This window comes from Leptonychotes weddellii, chromosome 8, assembly GCF_054177405.1.
Source record: "Leptonychotes weddellii isolate Sample4059 chromosome 8, ASM5417740v2, whole genome shotgun sequence".
In the NCBI taxonomy this organism is placed as follows: domain Eukaryota; kingdom Metazoa; phylum Chordata; class Mammalia; order Carnivora; family Phocidae; genus Leptonychotes; species Leptonychotes weddellii.
Window position 1 is genome coordinate 56,536,421 of NC_138376.1, and position 6,548 is coordinate 56,542,968.

The window sequence follows — 6,548 nt, forward strand, 5'->3', positions numbered from 1 at the left end:
AAAAAAAAAAACAAAAAAAAAAAACTGAATACTCACATACTCTATGACACCCAAGAATCTATAGGCATATATTCAAGGGAAAACCTTGCAAATATACTATAGGAGACCTGTGCAAGAATGTTCATAATTGCACATTTTACATAGTAAGAACCTGGAACTGACTCAGATGCCCAGCAAAGGGAGAAGAGATGGGTGAGCTTTTTACATAGCGTGATATGGTATCTTGACACAATGATCAATTGTAAAGCAGACAAAATGAGTGAGTTACAGTGGCTTATAACCATATTACTGCATGATATCATATTGTGTGGAGCACCTACCTCAAATAACAAATGACCTGATAATCTTTTTTATAAAATTCATTTTAAAACAACTAAAATTTCAAAAACATTTTTCAGGGATACATATGATTACAATAAAATATAGAAAGTACAGAAGTAAATGATGGGCATAGAACTCAGGATGCTTGTAATCCAGGAAGGGGCAGGCAGGTAGCTAAGAAAAGAGGACCACATTGGTAGATACAGGTTATTGTCAGTGTGCTCACTTTTTTTAAAAAAAGTAGTTGATTAGTGCTTATTATATTAATCAAAAATAAAAAAATTAAAAAGAAAAAATTCAAAATGGCTCTACCCATGTACCAATAATGTGATCATACCACCATCAAGGATAATAATGCAATTATGTGCACCTGAGTTCAAAGAATTTTTAACAAATTAATGTAAGTAATTTTCTAGAAAAAAACAACTAAAACATTTCTAAAGCATATCCCTACACTTTTTTTTTTAAAGATTTATTTATTTATTTGAGAGAGAGAGAATGAGAGAGAGCAAGCACATGAGACGGGGGAGGGTCAGAGGGAGAAGCAGACTCCCTGCCAAGCAGGGAGCCCGATGCGGGACTCAATCCAGGGGCTCCAGGATCATGACCTGAGCTGAAGGCAGTCGCTTAACCAACTGAGCCACCCAGGCGCCCATATCCCTATACTTTTAAGCAATTGAATAGCTACATGGAGTAATATTAGGCCAGGAAATTAAAATGTTGCTTGATTTCATAAGTGTAAAAACTGCTTATGATTAATTGATTAGGTGAAAAATCACATATGAATGACAACTATTATCAATTTTTGTAACACCTAATCTATGCACTGATTAATCCCTGGAAACAGAATTGCAGGTGTGATGAGTGGCCTTTGCCAAGTAGAATTTCTTGTCTTTATTAATCTTGTTTGTCTTATTTAGACAGCAGCACTGTCAGTGTAGGGTGAACAATGAACATAAAATAAAAATTACTTTTTAAGTCATCATTGTAAAACTGGGCAGATTGAACCACTTTTATTTTTATAAGTGAAAGTCTTTAATCACTTTAACCACTTTTGCTTAGAATTCAGTCTTTGCTTTGGATATGAAGTTGCTTAATTGAATTGCCTTAATGAGAGGCTCTTTTGAAAAATTGATAAGATTGTTTGACTTCAGAACCTTGAAGACTTGTTTGTTCAAAATTATGAGATGATTCTGTTGAAGGGACGTATTGCCAGTAATTAATCTTCACCCTGATGTGCTTTAATTTCTAAGGTCACCCAGGGACAGCTAAGGGGCACAAGAGTAAAAGAAAATATATATGTGTATGTATATATGTATCTGTATATAAATATAATTTGTTCATTTGGAGTGGAGGAATTAAATGGATGGTTGAAATCATTTGTCCTCCTTGAGCAGCAACACCCCAGTTTTGTTTCTTCTTTAGTCATTGGCATCAGTCACTAGTGCTCTTGTGTCTGCCTGTGAGGTCAGAGCCCCAAGTGACCAGGGGACAGTCTTGGCTTCCAATTTAATGCAATTATGATTGTCTTCCCTGGTGGGAGACTTGCTCACTCAAGAATTAGATCATCCTAATCCAGTGGTTTCATGGTGAAGAGAAACCCTCAAGGAATTGTCAAGTACCTTGTGCCTAGCAATATAAGGATGTTGTTAAAACCACCTTTAGGCTTGAGAGAATTTACTGGAAGCTAACAGCTGTAGTTATGACTGTGGGAGAGGAATGTCTGCTAGGCACCTTGACCTTAAGTAGCTGAATATGGCCGTAGCTCACCTGTGTCCTGGCAGGAAAGGAGCTGCCCACTTTCTGATCTCTTGCCAGTGTCTCCCATTGGCTGAATGCAACTGGTAGTACATGGATGCAGTTCATAAAGTTAGCCCCGGGAGCACAGAGTAGTGTGGAAAAGAGTATAGAGTGGATTTGGATGGCAAATGAAGACTATTCAATAAAGCCATGGCCCTTGCATGTGCTTTCTCAGAACAAAGAAATGAAAGCCATCAAAGGTCAAATCATGTCTGCATATGTTGGAAGACAACATTACATACACTTCCGGAACTATAGTATTCCAGGTGATACTATTCTCATGGTAGTTTCAAAGAATGTCAGTCAAGATCAGATGTCATGTGCCATCTATTTTTATCTCTTTCAGAAGCCTCTTTAAGAAAGGATTGTCATCCAAACATAAGGATAGTAATCAAAATAGAAGTATCAATAACTGAATATGCTCATGTTTCATTTTTACAACAGTACCTTGCACATATTATGCAGTTACTCTTTGCATAACCTAGTAGAATCTTCACAACAATTCCATGAAGTAGGATCCATTGTGGGTTTTTTTTTTTTTAAGATTTTATTTATTTATTTGAGAGAGTGAGAGAGTATATGTGCACGTGCACAAAGGTGGGGAGGGGCAGAGGAGAAGCAGACTCTCCGCTGACTGGGGAGCCTGTCACAGTGCTCCATCCCAGGACCCTGAGATTATGCCCTGAGCCAAAGGCAGACACTTAACTGACTGAACCACCCAAGGGGCTCTAGTAGGTTCCATTCTTTTTTTTAAAAAAGATTTTATTTATTTATTTGAGAGAGAATGGAAGAGAGAGAGCACGAGAGGGGGGGAGGGTCAGAGGGAGAAGCAGACTCCCTGCCGAGCAGGGAGTCCGATGTGGGGCTCGATCCCGGGACTCCAGGATCTGGATCTGAGCTGAAGGCAGTCGCTTAACCAACTGAGCCACCCAGGCACCCTAGTAGGTTCCATTCTTATCAACATTTTGAATATGAAGATCCTGAAGCTCAGAGAGGCTAGGTAAAGTTACAACATGAGTATTGCTGAAGTTGGGCTCATTTTCCTCATCTGGGTTACGTGTTCTTACCCTTTGTCCTATGCTGTCTTATAGGTGCTCCAGGTCAGCCCCAACGCTGAGACTAAAGCTTTCTGTTGGTAAGTGAATTTATGATAAGCCCGTGTCTCCACTTTGGTTCAGCTTGACAACCTGTTGCAAGTATGATGAACTAAAATAGAAGTTGTAGCTAAAGGGGCAACAGTGGCTCTGTGTTTAAGAGGTGTAAAATCAGGTATAGTACTTTGAGGCTTCCAGGGTTTTTACAATAATAATATTAAAGGAAACTGATAATAATTGTTGGTACTATTATTAAAGAAATAATTTACCAGTTTAGGTGTGACAGACAAGTAGTGTGGGAGATGGTATTATCGTTCGTTGTTGCTGGCTCCTTCCTGTAAGAGGAATATACGTCTCTGCTCATTACCATATGACCTACGGTGTCTCCTGTGGCAGGAGTACACATGCATTCCACTGGTAGGTAGAAGATGTAAGAGACTTTGTGTGTCTCCACTAACCCTCGTGCCCCCTTTGCACATCTCAGCACATCTCAGAATGTGGTTTTTCTCTCAGCCTAAATCTCAGAAAGAAGATGTATTGAGCACAATCTCAGGCAGAGCAGAACTACGGTTGACATGTAACATAAGCCAGAGATAAACTTCTGTTGCTCTAACCCCCTGAGACTGTTAGAGCAGCCTTACCTGGCAAAAGCTCACACAGGGCAGATGTTGCTAATTATTCATGACCTTCTTTCCTATTGAGTCCAGACACAGACCCTCTGGAGTACTTTTTAGCATAGCACTCCAGATATCCTGTACCATTGGATTACAGATAGTTCAAAACTTCTTGATGATTCGTATATTATTGTCTGACATTATGCCAGACATGATATAAAATATTTAAATTTGACAGATAATATTCTTGCTATCTAGGGCCTATAAACTTTAGAGAAATATAGATAGAGTAAAAAGTGATGAAATTCAGATGATCTAATTTTGATGTCCTTTAGGATTTTCTCAAGACAAAGATTAATATAAAATAATGTTCAAATTAGTGGTCTTGCTGTAATGAATATATCACCTATGATAGTGCTCTGGCACATGATATGGTAGGTGCCTAATAAATGTTTGTTGGACAAATCTTAGAAGATCTTAGAAATCTTAGAAAAATTAATATATTCAGAATACTAAAAAATTAAGTAGGACATAAAAACATGGTTTATAAAATACTGAAAAGTGAGAATGTTTGCTATATGTTCTGTCTTTAGAGATGGTATTTCAAGTGACTAAACTATTGAAATGAGTTTCTAGTTGGTGATTATTAATATCGTAAATGGCACTCATGAAACATGATGTAATGACTAATATCTATTTACTATTAATAATTCACAAGGTAGATTTTCATTGATATAAATTATAAATTAGTAAGTAATATGCAATTATCTACTAATTATATTATTGCAGGTTTTGTTTTTGTGACACTTGTATTTGTGCAAATATTAACTGCTATTAAAATTTAACAGCATATTCTTATGTGTTATTTTAAATGCAAACTTGGGGAGTTCCAGAAAGAAAATCATAAAAAGTCCAATAATCAGTAAAAGATGAAAGGTGAAAAGACATTATAAAATAAAATAAAATAAAAGAATTTGCATCATAGAAAAATTTGAGGGAAAATACAGAATGCTAGGGAAAAAAGAAAAATGATTTAGTTTTGGTAAAATAGGCTAAAAAATATCAGGCGTAACTGATAAGTTACATGAAAAACTAAAAGGCAAAAAATTGCAAAGGATCCATTAAATGAAATAGTTTTTTTCAGATCCACGTACGACTATGTAATTTGACTATTAAATTACCGTCTTTTTGAAAGTTATTGATCTCAAGTAAGAAATTCTGCCTTTCCAAAAGGTAGGAAGTTTTAGAAATGAATATTATATGAATATTTCAAATGGAAAAAAGAGAATCTGGTTACTTTATTCTATTTCAAAGGATTTTGCATTTTGTTTATATTTCAAACTCTTTGGAGGTAGAAAAAGATGAATCTAACAGTGGCAAGTTTTTCATGTATTTCAGGTAATCATGAAGAAAGAAATGCACATTAAAAATTTTAAATATTCAGAATTGTAATCTGATTTTAAAAATCTGTAATTACCAGTGCTGCAGAACAGAAACTATAAAAAATGAGAAAAAATAATGCCATGTGGCAGTTGAATGCATGATCAGTTTTTAGTGATGTAATGTCTAACGTCATGAATTGACCAAGAAACTTTATGAGCATGATTACGGGAACTTTTCCATTTGGCTGGAATTGTAGCAGAATTTGAATATTATGGCAAACATTTATGCAGAATATAGACACTGCCACCAAAAACTAGTACATGTTATTTTGGGTATAAAAAACAACTGAATAATTAAGACAATAATGGATATCATTAAGAAAATAATTTTGAGTAAATTTAGAATTGATATTTCATTGCTATATATATAAAACTCATTGCATATGAGTTTTAAAATTCAACTCATGTTGAATTGAGAAGAATTAGTGTTTGATTTGAAAATTTCCACAATGCATATTTCCATATGGGAATATTTTTGTGAGGGGTTGCCCAGTAAATGACAAAGTTGGAGAAGGAATACAGACATTTTCAGTAGACTCTTGTAAAATCTGATTCTAGCCAAAAATAATCTAAGGAACAGGAGTAAAACCACATACAGGAAAAATAACAGATTGCAACTGAAGATAAAGGGAACAAAACAAAACACCTGGGGCATTTTATACTGTTTGTTCTATGAATGTTTAAATGTCTTAGTAAAGAATATAGCTAAAGTATCTTTTGACACCGTTGATTTTGCTGTTATTGCTGCTGTTGAAGAACTATACAGCTACTTTCCGGCTTTAAAAAATCGCTTCAGTATATTGAAAGCATTTTATCAGATACACGTTTTAAACTGACAACAGATAGTTTTTTTCCCTTTAAGTGATATGTTTCTTAAAAGTACTCCCAAAGGTTAAGAAATTACTTCTAAACATGAGATTTGACTCATTACTTTTAACCATGCTTTTAAATTTTATACTGCATTAATAGCTCCTGATATATTAGTTAAAAAATGTTAACATTCTGCTACCTCCTGTTCGCTAAAGTTTGGACTTTTTTTTAACTTTATTAAGTTTTGTAGCATTTACAAAATGCTATGGCACCATACAGTTGTTTGGTTTTAATTCAGTGTTAAAATTGCTTAAAAATTTACTGTCTTAAAAAAAAAAAATTTACTGTCTTATCTCTTTAAAATGGCTCAAGTCTCATGGAGGTTATTTTGCTTAATCTTTTAATCCACTGGATTTTAGTTCTTACATGTTGAAAATATCCGTAGTAGGCTGAATAATGGCCCTCCT

At 35.0% G+C, this 6,548-nt stretch overlaps 1 long non-coding RNA gene across 1 annotated transcript in view; it reads left to right on the forward strand.

Annotated features, from left to right (window-relative positions):
* The window catches only part of LOC145723041 (uncharacterized), a 312,601-nt gene extending 309,345 nt beyond the window's left edge, over positions 1-3,256 (forward strand). The window contains exon 3 of the long non-coding RNA XR_014147764.1: positions 3,213-3,256. This is a non-coding gene — a long non-coding RNA (uncharacterized LOC145723041). The remainder of the gene's footprint in view (positions 1-3,212) is intronic.
* Positions 3,257-6,548: the final 3,292 nt, after the last annotated feature.